Source organism: Chenopodium quinoa, unplaced genomic scaffold, assembly GCF_001683475.1.
Source record: "Chenopodium quinoa cultivar QQ74 unplaced genomic scaffold, ASM168347v1, whole genome shotgun sequence".
In the NCBI taxonomy this organism is placed as follows: Eukaryota; Viridiplantae; Streptophyta; class Magnoliopsida; order Caryophyllales; family Amaranthaceae; genus Chenopodium; species Chenopodium quinoa.
The window spans coordinates 6215861-6230100 of NW_018742951.1; positions in this window are offsets into that span (position 1 = coordinate 6215861).

Below are 14240 nucleotides of genomic sequence, written 5' to 3' on the forward strand. Positions count from 1 at the left end.
TCATTATTTAATTCTAAACCACAATTAAATAGAAATGAAATAATAATTTACTAGAAAAATTAAATTACTCCATAAACGAATGGTTTAACATAATGTTTTACATTAAGATCTCCACAACTTAATTAAAACACACAAATAGGGAAATCAAAGCCAATCTCCAATATGCTTGATTCCCATTGCCTCAACGTGCTTGTTGTATTTCACTTGAGGCAAAGGTTTAGTGAGTATATCGGATACATTGTTTTCCGTTCCAATCTTCCAAATTCTGATTTCACCCTCGGACTTCCATTCCCTTATCATGTGAAATCGCCTTATGACATGTTTGACTTTTTGATGCTCCCTTGGCTCTCTAGCCTGAGCAATAACCCCATTATTATCATAGTAAAGGTCTATTGGTCCCTTTATTGAGGGGACAACACCAAGTTCACCAACAAACTTATGAATCCAAACTGCCTCCTTAGCTGCTTCTGAAGCGGCCAAGTATTCAGCTTCAGTTGTAGAATCTGCAGTCGTGCTTTTCTTAGCACTCTTCCAACTGAACGCTTCTCTATTAAGACAGAACACATATCCTAATTGTGATTTGAAGTCGTCTTTGTCAGTCTGGAAGCTTGCGTCGGTATGTCCTTCGACAACCAAATCCTTATTCCCACCATAGACCAGAAATTTATCCTTGTTCCTTTTCAAGTACTTTAGGATATTCCTGGCCATATTCCAATGCGTCTCTCCTGGGTCTAATTGGTATTGGCTCGTAGCACTCAAGGCATATGATACATCCGGCCTAGTACATATCATGACATACATTATCGATCCAATAAGCGAAGCATATGGAATCTGACTCATCCTCTCTCGTTCATCATGTGTCTGCGGACATTGTTTCTTGTTGAGAGTCATGCCATGTGACATGGGTAGGTGGCCTCTTTTGGCTTCCTCCATATTGAATCGTGCTAGTACCTTATCGATATAAGTACTTTGGCTTAATCCAATCATCTTTTTAGATCTATCCCTATAGATCTTGATACCCAATATGTACTTCGCCTTTCCCAAGTCTTTCATTGAAAAACACTTTCCAAGCCAAGCCTTTACAGACTCCAACATTGGAATGTTGTTTCCAATGAGCAATATGTCATCGACATATAAGACAAGGAATGCGATGTCACTCCCACTGACCTTCTTGTAAACATAAGACTCGTCTGGATTCTTGATAAGACCAAACTCACTAATGGCTTCATCAAATCGCAGATTCCAGCTTCTGCTTGCCTGATTTAGTCCATAAATGGACTTCTTAAGGTTGCATACCTTCCCAGCATTGTTTGGATCTACAAAACCTTCCGGCTGTGTCATGTACACAGTTTCTTCCAAAATCCCATTAGGGAAGGTGGTTTTGACGTCCATTTGCCATATTTCATAATCATAATATGTGGCAATTGCTAGGATAATTCGGACGGATTTAAGCATGGCGACTGGCGAAAAGGTTTCATCATAATCAATGCAATGAATTTGCCTGTAACCTTTTGCCACCAGTCTAGCTTTGTATACATATACAACTCCATCTTTGTTGGTTTTTAACTTGAAAATCCATTTGCAATAGATAGGTGTGTAACCCTCGGGCAAATCAACCAAGTCCCAGACTTGATTTTCAAACATGGAGTCTGTCTCGGATTTCATGGCTTCTTGACATTTTGCAGATTTGGGGCTCGTCATAGCTTGTTTGTATGTCGCTAGCTCATCTTCAACCATAACTAGGATGTCTTGATTCTTGGTTAAGACGACACCAAGGTATTTATCTAGTTGAGATCTTGGCCTCTACGACTTAAGCAGGGTAATAGATTAAGCATTTGCTTTGTCATTTTGACTTTGAACATTATCGGTTTGACTTTGACCATTTTCAACAGTTGCTTCCAAAGCACTTTGATTGTTTGTTTTATCAAGTTGACTTTGTTGCTCACCTTCTTGAACTTCATCATGTTCGATTTTCCTCCCACTTGTCATTTTGGAAAGATGCACTTTTGCAAAAAAGACCCATCTCGAGTAACAAATACTTTGTTCTCAGATTGGTTGTAGAATTAATACCCCTTTGTTTCTTTTGGATATCCCACAAAGAAACATTTGTCAGATTTTGGTCAAGCTTGTCAGACATGAGACTTTTGACATATGCTTCGCAACCCCAAATCTTAAGAAAAGACAATCGTGGAGGTTTCTTCGTCCATCATTCATATAGAGTCTTTTCAATAGCTTTTGACGGAGCGCGGTTCAGTGTAAGTACCGCGGTTAGAAGTGCGTATCCCCAGAAAGAGATAGGAAGATCTCTAAGACCCATCATTGATCGAACCTTGTCTAACAGAGTTTGATTTCTCTTCTAGGACACTCCATTCCATTGTGGAGTTCCGGGAGGTGTCAGTTGTTAGAGAATTCCATGTTCTTTCAGATGATCGTCGAATTCGTAGCTCAAATACTCGTCACCTCGATCCGATCGAAGTACTTTGGTTTTCTTGCCAAGCTTATTTTCCACTTCACTCTGAAATTCTTTGAATTTCTCAAAGATTCAAATTTGTGCGACATAAGGTAGACATAGCCATATCTACTAAAGTCGTCCGTGAATGTGATAAAATAGCGATAACCATTTCTTGCGGTTGTGCTCATTGGTCCATTTACATCCGTGTGTTTGAGACCCAATAAGTCACTAGCCCTTTATCCCAACTTGGAGAATGGTTGCTTTATCATCTTTCCTAGTAAGCATCCTTCGCAGTTTTCAAACGACTCTAAGTCGAATGAATCAAAAATCCCTTCATGAATAAGTTTCTTGATGTGTTTGATGTTAATATAGCCAAGACGACAATGCCACAAGTAGGTTTGATTCGACTCAACGGTCTTAGCTCTTTTGGTGGTATCATTAACATTATAAACCTGTTTATCTAGTCACATTTGAAATGTGTAATCCCATAAAACATATAAGCAAGACATTTAAAACAACCATTGTTATAGTCTTGTGATCAAAACAACCCGGCGTCCAACGCCATAGATCAAAATATGTTCGATGGTAAAAAAAACATAATAAAACGAGAATTAGTTCTATTACAAGCCTAAAGACAAACATTGTGCCTACAAACACGGCAGAAGGACCATCTTCATCATCCGGTCGTAGTTGCACATTCATTTGTGAAGCCTCTCACTTGGTTCCTGAAAATAGGAGCATAAAGTGAGTCATTCATGGTATCCAATACCTATGAATAGCTTATACACAAGTGTTGATGAAGATACCTAAGGTAGATGGAACATTCCTCTTTTCCTCATCTTCTTGGAAAATCTTGCATTCCCTCTTGTAGTGGCCTTGCCCACCACAATAGAAGCATCGCATCTTTGCTTTGTTCTTCAACTCCTTCTTCTTAACTCTCAAGGGCATTGATAGGGTCATAAAAGTACAATATTTTATTTATTAAACTCTTGATTTTATATTCGTGTTTAATGATATAAAGGTATATTAAGTGATTTTCTTCCGAGACACGAGTTACTACTATGTGTTTCTTTTATTGTTTGTAGGAAAGAAAATATCGGTGTTAATTTATATTTACCATCACTCCGATTAAAAGAAGTAAAGCCCACAAGGCAGATGGACTCTTATGTTTCAAGCTGAATGATATAAAAGAGCTACATTGATTCTGAAGATAAGTCACAAATACATCCTTTGTCGATAAAAACTAGGACATCCAAGTTCCTTGTTTCCCGTGGAACCAAACAACAAACTATGGTGCCTTTGAGCGAGATTTTCGGTAATCAATTTATCCAACAAGAAAAGATAAACATGAAATCAGATTATTTGGGAGCTTATCTTCAGAGGTGTTGGCTGCGAAAATGGAGGAAGAAGATCAAGAAGATTTACATGTAAAGGCGTACTTTGGGGCGACATTCTCGAGGACACCTTAGCTTTCTGGTAGGCATCCAAACGAAGGATATATCAGCTACTTGGGTATTGCTTGTGGCAGTAATTCCATGATCCTTTTGGGAATTTTGGGGAAATTAGTTTCAATTATTAGATCAGGCGTTGGTTCATGAATTTAGTGGATTATTTACAACTTTTGCATGTGTATTTCAATAGTTGGATTTGATAGTAATTGATTTTATTTTCTGTTCTCTAGCACAGTAGTATTAGATTAAGAGGTGATTTCTAATATTATTGGATTTATTCATTGGTTTATTTTTATTTTTTTTATTTTCTTCAAGCAATATGATTATATTAGTTTTCCTTGTTATATTTTCCCTTTTCGGTATGTTAGGCTAGACTAGTCTTGGGTACGGAGATATATTATACATTGGAATATTGCGTTGTGAGAACAAGAAGATGATAATTTGATAGTATTATGTTTAGTTCTTGATTGGTTTGATATTTTGTTTTATTGGTATGAATTATCGGGTTATATTATAGACCGGCCATCGTTAGTATAACTTGTTAGTTTAATTGCTAAAGTATTAATGTGTGATACGTAATTGTCCGGGTTAGTACTCATTAGTAGCACTTAGGTATTTGATAGGTGACTAAAACTTGTCCAATATCTATGATTATCAACCCTTTAAGTTGCATGAATCCGAACTTCTGAGATTTGTGGCTTAAGTTAGCTACTTCCTAGTTATCAATGCTGCTAATTAATCAAGTCTAGAGAGCATGTTCTAGATTGTTAGTTAGTTAGACAATACACCAAGAGCTTGTTTGGTTTATTTGAAATTAAGGGAAGTGTTGAATGCTTGTTTGTGTTCATCGGCTAACATTGAGATAAGAACATATTTTTTATAATTCGATGATCAATAAATACTCCAATGCTATAATATGTCTCCCGATCCCTGTTTTATTATTATTGATTTTTATCGTATTTCAATTTTAGTAGTCTATCTTTCGTACTTTATTCGTCCTATAGTTCGTAGTAGTTTATTTATTAGATCGTAGTACTATTCTTCAAGACAGGGGTTTCTAACTTACACAAGTTATAATTTAATAAACCAATTCTCTGTGGGATCGACCCTAGCTTACCCTACTACATTTTAGGAGGTTGGAGTTAGGTTTATTTTTGGTAGACACGCGACAACATCTTGGTAGCTCCGTAGGAGTCGGTCTTGCGAAGCAGTTGCACCACCTCATTCAATGAGTATGACTTCTTCCTGGTTTCCATATGCATCCTAAGTGCATCATAGCCTGGGTGGAGTGAGCCCAGCAAGATATGACCTGCCATCTCATCCTCTAATGAGATTCCAAGAAGCTCCATGTGTTTGAAGAGCCTAGTCATTCTAATCACACGGGGTTGGAGGGGCATATCGGGTCTTAATTGGTATTGTAGACCCTAGACCAAACTCGGTACCTTTCCTTGGCAAGGCAGCCTTCCTCTGGGGCCTTGATTTTCATGTTCACAAATAACCTAGTCAAATTATGAACATTCAATTCCCGAGTCTCGGAAGACATATTGACAAGCTTCTTAAGACTATTAAGAAGCATGTCCGGAAGGTATGAGGTGAACTTCCTCTTCCGATCCTCCGGAAGGGAGTTCCTCATCAAATTTGTGACCTTGTGACAATCCAAGGACCAAGTTTCATCAGTTTCATCACTCATGAGTCCCTTAGAGAAGAAGCTTGGAATGGGAGTGTCTAATTGTACTCCATGGAACTATTCCGTAGAGTTCTCTGGAGTTCCTCTTCCCATTCCTTGAAATTGACCAAGTTTAGGCTAATGGCCAACTAGTCAGGGAGTTTCGGGCACATGTTGGTGTTGTTAATTGTAGACATTTTTCTACAATTTAAAGAATTTGTAATAAAAAACCATTCATAAAACCAATAAGTTTGAAATTTAAAGCATACATGCAAATTTTCAATCTTATTAAAGTTTTATCCACACATTTAAAATTGTCCTTTTTAGGCGAGAATAAAACAATTCCAAAACCCCAAAAATCAAAAAGTGATTAAGCATGCTTTAACTTGTCTTAACACTTAATATTTTAAGGTAAGCAATCCAATTGCTAATAGATCTAAGCTACTCTTGGTTCGATAAAACGTCGCATCTAATTCTTTCTTGACATTTATCTCCATTGCCACGATATCTAAGGACTTCTTACTGATATCGTTGAGTTTAACGAAAATCAACTTGTATACCTAGTATACCTTACGTTCCTAAGAAAGTAGTTATGCCTTGCTTTGGCATAGCCCATCACTATTCTCATTAGTTCGGTAAGTGTTATTTTGGAATGTCAAATTTTAACTTAATTTTATAGGGTACTTAGGGTTTCTTTGTTGGTTGATTTAAGTGAACTAAACTAATCATTCAACATTCGAAATCCTAAACATGCATCTAATATCGCAATTATATATAAGCAAAATATATAGGGCATAAATAGAGATGCATTTGGCAACTAGTATGACCCCTTGAAACTTGAATCTTCAAATCTTCAAGGGCCTTCATTGCATCTTCTTGGCTTCGTCTTCTTAGATATGCCGTCTTCAAGACATCACCACCAATTATGCTATTACTAGAAAAGCTATGACTAATCTAAATAATTTAAGTTCAAAAATACTTAACGGCAAGCAGTCCGTATTTAGATTTACAAAAATACAAAACGGCACGCAGTCTGTATTTACTATCCTAGTCGGGCCCCACTAGTTGCCATTTTGTAAAACCTGCATTAGAATATCTTATTCCATTCATCCATTCACTAACGTGAATGGCCCATGCATTTTACAAATAATTCAAGCAACAATTCAAAACGAGCCCAAAACTAGTTACTAACTTAGGTGGTTAATCCAATTAACGCGCCTAATTAAAACCAGTTATAGTTGTTATCCAATTATGTGAATTAACGCACTAATAATAGCTCGAAACGATTAATGAAGCTCCCACTAAATTCCACATCCAAATTAATTAAAATTAATCCAATTAAAATTAATTAAGCCAGTTAACCCAAAATTTTGCCAAATTATTTTGCAAATGCCGAGAAAAACCGAGGCCTAGCCTCGTTTTAATTAAAATAAAAAAAATGCAATATTAATAGCCCCTCAAACGGCTAAGTGCCTAGCATCTAAGCCACGAGGCTTGGCTTGCTAGGCACCAAGGCCTTGCTTCCATGCGTGGGTGTTGCTCGCACAGGCACATCAGCGTCAAGTGATGTGGTAGTAGCTGACAGTGTCACTACTTGCGTTACGCTGGCGCTAGCAGCGTGCTTGCACGCATGCTCGTGCTAGCCCGCCGGCTATGTTGTGCGAGCTGCACACTGCCTAGCAGCAGCATCGCACCACACGCACATGTTCATCTCCGCACCAAGCTGCCGCTGCTCACATGCACACACGCACCAGCACAGTGCACTCCCTCGGTAGCCACATGCGGGCTGCGCAAGTAGCCCAGCTAGCCGAGGGTTGTGCTTGAGGCTTGGTGCCTCGTTTTACGTGCTTGTGCCTCGGAATTTTTAGAACTAATATTGAGCAATATGAAAATAAAACAAGTCCAACTTAAATAAATTCAATTTTAGTGCACAAACCAAAATTAATTCAAGAAACATTCTTTAAATATATTATTTTTTTGGCTCAACTTGATGCTACAACAATTGAGGGCTATTCTCATAATTAATTTAACCAACATAAATTAATAATGAGATTTGACAAAATAGTTAAATAAATAATCATTCATCCAATGAAATTTTTTTATCCAACACTCACTTGTGCACATTTGAATATTGTAATCTTCCAAAATGAAGAACAATCATATTTCAAGCACAAGTACGAACATTTAAGACTTTAATCAACTTAAAAATGATTAAAACCAAAATTAGTTCATTATGAATTTTAGAAAGTTAAGATCCAACCAAATAAACAATTAAAGATTGAATCTTTAACATTTAGGGGCTTCAAAAATACATTTTCAGCATAAACATTCATACTCCAAGTAATTAATTTGCAAAAAATGTGAAATTACAAGTTTATGTGAAAATAAGAGCTAATCAAATTAAGCACTAATTATGACTTCATAAACATGGTTAATGAGGGTTAAAATTGTAGAAGATTAATGGCATAATCAAACACATAATCCAACAATTGCATGCCATAATTAATCAAGGTTTAAAGATTTAAATTTTTTCGTCAAAATTGAAAAACCCCTCGAAAAACCACTTTCGAGGTGGATTTTGGCTTCTGGAAGGCCATTTTTTAACAATAAATGGGTAAAGTTCAATTTAGAATGTCGATTCCACCCAAAACTCACTATTTTTGAGTCAAAATCGGAGTTCGCAATCAAAAATTAGCATAAATACGACTTTAATCCAATTAAAAATGAGCTCCTAATCTAATTAGGATGTTAAACCAGAAATTTAAATCCATTTTAAATCACCTTAATTAATTTTTAGTTGTAAAAATTAAATACAAGAGGCTCTTATACCGCTATTGGGTTTTGCGTGTTCGACACCGCGCGGAAACAAAACTCGATAACCAGATCGCATGCATAATAATTAAAACATAAATAAAAGCTTGCAAATAAACACAAACATAAGAGAAGAGATAGAAAGAATGCTCACCCTAGAAACATGCTTCGCTCAACCGTTGAGCTCGGACTTGAATGTTTCAAGTTCCACAAGTGCGAGAACCTCCGACAGCTCTCACCCTCGCTACCGAACCGTAACTGGTCCTTACCCCGAAGCTTAGTCGGGGCTAGACCAAAAAAACTTAGAGTTTACGAACAAAGGTTTTCTCGCTTTTGGATATCCCTTAAAGTTCACCAACCCAAGTGAAGTTCCCAATGCCAAATGATTGGTATTTATAGGGAATTGTTCCCAAGAATTATCATCATCTTTTAATGTGGGATAGTTGGTAAAAAGGCAACATTTAGATTTAATTTAATTCTAAATTAAATTAAAGCCATGAAACAATAATCAAATGACAAGTGTCATCACACAATGAGGGAATAGGTGGGAGGACCACCTTGATCTTGGAGAACAAGGCAAGGGGTTGCCGTACCTACTTCGGTCAGCTAGGGCAGCTGCCTGGCCTTGGGCAGCAAGGCCAGCCTTGCTGGCAACCTTGCGCCACTAGGCTAGGTCTGCTGGCCCTTAGCCGCAAGCCCACGCACATAGCAGCAGGCCTATGCGCCTACCGCAAGCTAGCAGCAGCAGCAGCAACACAGGCCCAGCAGCAACGTTACAAGCTCTGGCTGCTTGCTGGCCTTGTTGGCCAAGCCCGCTAGGCTGCCATGGAATAATACACTTGTTTGAAGGACACCATTCCTTTCAGTATTACGCTATTTAAAAATATAGCATAAAGAGTAATATTTATAAAGATAAAAAATAATAGATATGGAAAACATTCTATTATAGATATGAAAAGTATGTGAATTAAAATTAATTATTCCAATAAAATTTGGTGAATATTTTGTGTACCGTATAAATTATAGTAAGTTACATTGACAAAAAAAAGAAAAAAAAAGGAAAGGGGATTTTGGATGAAAAACATCACCTGAAAGTGACATGTGTCATTCCCAGTGTATGTTTTAGTGTTAAGTTATTGATATGAAATAAAAGATGTGGAAAATATTTTATTATAGATATGAAAAGTATGTGAATCAAAATTAATTACCACAATTATATTTTGTGAATATTTTGAGTTTAAATTAGAGTAAGTGACATTGGCCAAAAGAGGAAAAAAAAAGGAAAATTTAAAATGAACTATCCAACCTTTATCTTGTTCTCCCTAAATAATCCAATGTAATACCTTGGAAATTTCCTCCTTTTCAAATACACTTTTTACCCTAAATATAACTCTTTTTAGGAAATAACCAAAATATTATCACCACCGTGATAACAGCTAAGGCTATTTTCAAAGTCACACAGCGGAAGTCTAAAACTAGAAATCAACTTTTCAAAATAACTAACTTGAGCTCAAAACCTCAAAACATAAGTTAAATAAAACATCCACAAGTTGGCACCAATACAATTATGGCCCTTCAAAAACCAACTTAAATAAAGCATAACAATATTAGTCCATAAATAATAATCAATAATTCAATAAATAAAATAAGAAAGCATAACAAGTAACTCTCTGCACTCATTCCCTTCATGCTCTTCAAGCTTAAAGTACCTGTCACTTTCTCTTTATTTCAACTCCTCTACTCACCATAAAAATGGGTCATAGTAGGGCCAATCCAAAGAAAATCCAAACACAAACACAAAAGTACGAATTAGCAAAAGCTGAGTACATATGCACCACACTAACATGAATATCCTAGCATCAATAAAAAACATGCTCGCCATGCAATTCACAAGTCAACTTACCTTTGACTCATAACTAACAATATTAATTGTTAATAAATAGCTTTGGATTACGCATCTAACGGGTTTCCTTCCTTAAAAATAGCCCATTTAATTATTGAGCTTCCCATTAGGGAGCTACCCCAATTGGCACCCACTATGTCACCTTGTGACTGAATTCCAGCACATTAATAATAAAATAAAGTTCGTCGTCCTGTACCCATGTAGAAGGTATGGTTAAATATAAAACCTCACATACTCCAGGTGTATGTGTTCCAAGAGTTTTGGTGCGTATCCTCTTACACTTTACGTGATTTACCAATTTAACTTGTGATGACTCCAACCAATCAATCAAGAATATAATACAACAATCATCAACACATACCTAAATTTAATTCTTGAATTAATTAGTGAGCACATATTATTTATTTTAATTAAGGTTCCTTGCCTAATTTTGTGCACAAAATTACACTATTACTACTACCTTGGTGCATAAGATGCACTAATAAACTTCCTTGACTCAATCTCAACTTATATGAGTGAGTAAATAAATAAACAAACTTTTTGACTCAACTCCAATAATAAATGGGAGAGAAATAAAATCATGAATCATGCTCAATAATTCTAACTTTAGCTCTTTCAAACATATATAAGCAAGGCTTATTAAATTCATGATTCCTTGATATTTGAAAATAAACATACTTCTATAATTCATACATATACAACTTGTATCATGCCTCAAATAACATGTTCAATTACATGCTTGCATAATAATTCATGATCAACCAACATCCAAATCAAGCATGTAATCAACCAAACATGCTACTAGTTCATCATTTGAAACATACTTTATTTACAATCCTAGCACGATACTACGCATACATAAATTTTCTTATACGCATACGTACCTTAAATAGTGCTTAAACTCGGCCACATTCGCTAAAAATCACTTAGCTCAAAGCTTCCTACAAAAAGAAATACATAACTATAATTAGTCCACTATTCTCACAAATTTCCAGAAACTATAATATACTTTAACCTCACTAATTAACCCAATCTAATGGTTTAAAAGCCTTAAAACCTTTTCTTTAAGTGGGTACATTAAATCCTTTCAAAAAGACTTAGTTTTCATGACTTAAATAAAATTCCACCATAATTATTTAATCTAAAACATCACTAATGGACTAGGAAATTATATTTAAATCATCAAGAACCTTTTTCCTTTTATGGGTCATCAAACCCTAACATAATAATTAAAAAGTAGTGTGTATAATTAAATTCCAGTATTAATTGAGGGCTTAAAACTCATTAATAACATAATCATTAATTTAACAACCACAACAACCTAGAATCAAATCCTAATCATAAACATTAAATTCCCAAATTCTAGGGTTTGTACATTGGGGTTTTGATTAAACTAAAACCTGAAAATTATAGTAATAAAATAATAACACCAACTACCCAAAGTCAACATCAAAATATAACCAAAATCATGCTTTGAATTAATTAAAATAAGCTAGAAATTAAATAGGAAGAAAAGTGTTTTTTTTTTCTTCTTTTACCAAACCGCAAGGAGGGAGGAGAGAGAGAGAGAGAAGAGACGATCGCCGGTGGTGGTTGCCGCTGGTCGCCAGTGTGGCTGGTGGCCGTTGGTGGCACTGGTGGTAGTTGTCGGCCGTAAGGATGAGAGAAGAGAGGAAGGCGTGGGAAAGAGAGGAGAAAAAGAGAGGAAAAAGGAGAGAGAAAAATAAGAGGAAAATTTTGGGGTTTTGTAAAATCTGACAATTTGATTCTTGAATGTGAAATTCTTGAGGTTTTGGGGTATTTATATCCCCTTTTAAAACAAAAACACTTATTTACAAAACTACCATTACTAATCTCACTCCTCCTTGAATTGTCCTTCGAGGCCAACTTGTTGGTCTCTTAAGTGTTCTTTTATTCCCAACTAGTTGATCCAACAATTTAATTGATGTTGACCCAAATTAAAACACTTTATTGCCCCAATTAATAACTCATATTATTTTATACACACTTATTTTATATTTAAATAAATAATTCTCTTAAAATGAAATAATTTTTTTTATCTATAAATAAAATAAATAATTTATATATAAAAATATCATAAAATACGGAGTATTACAATCTACCCCCTTTAAAAGAAGTTTCGTCCTCGAAACTTGAGCACGAAAACAATAATATTTTGTTCAAAACTTGCTTAAAATTGCACTTTTTCACACACTTAGTAAATTTTTTTCTTAATACTTATATTTACTGTACTTTTTGTAACCTTTCTTGTTCTCTTTCTTTCTAAAATTTGTATTAAATTATGCAAAACATACTAAAAATACACAAAAATGCTTGAAATGAAGGTATAAAGCGCGAAATTCTACCGCATTGTACCCTCCTTAAAGAAAACGAGTTACAACCCCATAACTTAACCAACTCAAACAACTCTGGGTACTTTTTTCTCATTTCATCCTCAGCTTTCCATGTCGCTTCTTCAGTTTCTTGATTCGACCACAAAACCTTTACTATCCTTACATCCTTCTTGCATGTACTACGCACTTCACTATCAAGAATCTTTACAAGTTTTTCTTCATAGGTTAGGCTTTGTTCTAGTTCTATGGTTTCAAGTTGTAGAAAATGTGACTTGTCTGGGATGTACCTTCTCAACTGAGAAACATGAAACACATCATGTAACTTACTAAGCTCCATAGGCAATGCAAATTTATAAGAAACTTTACCTACTCTTTGCAAAATCTCATATGGTCCAATGTACTTTGGACTTAATTTCCCCTTCTTTCCAAATCTCATGACTCCTTTCATTGGTGATACCTTAAGTAATACTTTGTCACCAACTTCAAATTCCTCTTCCCTACGCTTCAAATCTGTGTAACTCTTTTGCCTATCTTGAGCAGCTTGAATCTTAGCTTGGATTTCTCTCACTTGCTTCGTGGTTTCTTCAATTAAATGAGGACCTATAATTATTATCTCACTTATGTCAATCCAACATAGTGGACTTCTACACTTCCTTCCATACAAGGCCTCAAATGGTGCCATGCCAATGCTTGCATGGTAACTATTGTTGTAAGAGAATTCTACTAAGTCTAAGCTATCTTCCCATCCTTCTTGGTAATACAAAACACATGACCTTAACATGTCTTCCAAGGTTTGGATAGTTCTCTCTGTTTGTCCATCCATTGCAGGGTGGAATGTTGTACTCATCTTCAATGTCGTACCCAAGTTTTCCTGAACACTTTTCTAGAATTTCGAAAGTAACCTAGAATCCCTATCCGAAACGATATCCTTAGGAACTCCATGTAGTCTCACAACATTTTTGATGTAAGCCTTTGCAAGTTGTTCCATTTTCCATGTCTCCTTCATTGGTATAAACATTGCTGATTTGGTAAGCCTATCCACCACAACCCGTATGGTATCATTTCCATTCTTTGACTTAGGTAAGCTAGTGATAAAATCCATCGAGATGCAATCCCACTTCCATGCTTGGATTTCGAGTGGTTGCACTGTTCCCTGTGGTTTTTTATGCTCTATCTTCACTTTATGACGCAGGTTAGACATTTGGCTACAAACACCGCCACTTCTAACTTCATTCTAGGCCACCAATACACCTTTTTCAAATCCTTATAAAGCTTATTTCCTCCTGGGTGTATTGAATAGGGTGTATTGTGACCTTCTTCCATCAACTTATTCTTTTATTCTTCACACTTTTGTGGTACACACCACCTCCCCTTAAATCCTATACTTCCATCATCATGGATTTTGAAATCAGTCGCTTTCCCTTGCTTAATCTTCTCCCTTATGCGATCTAATTTCACATCCCTTACTTGGTTATCCTTAATCTCATCATATATCGTTGGTTGGATACTCAAAGTATTAAGCATTCCTTCCAACGTTTCATGTGGTACTACCTCAAGGTTCAACTTACTCATTTCTCTACAAAGCTCATCTGCCACTAACAAA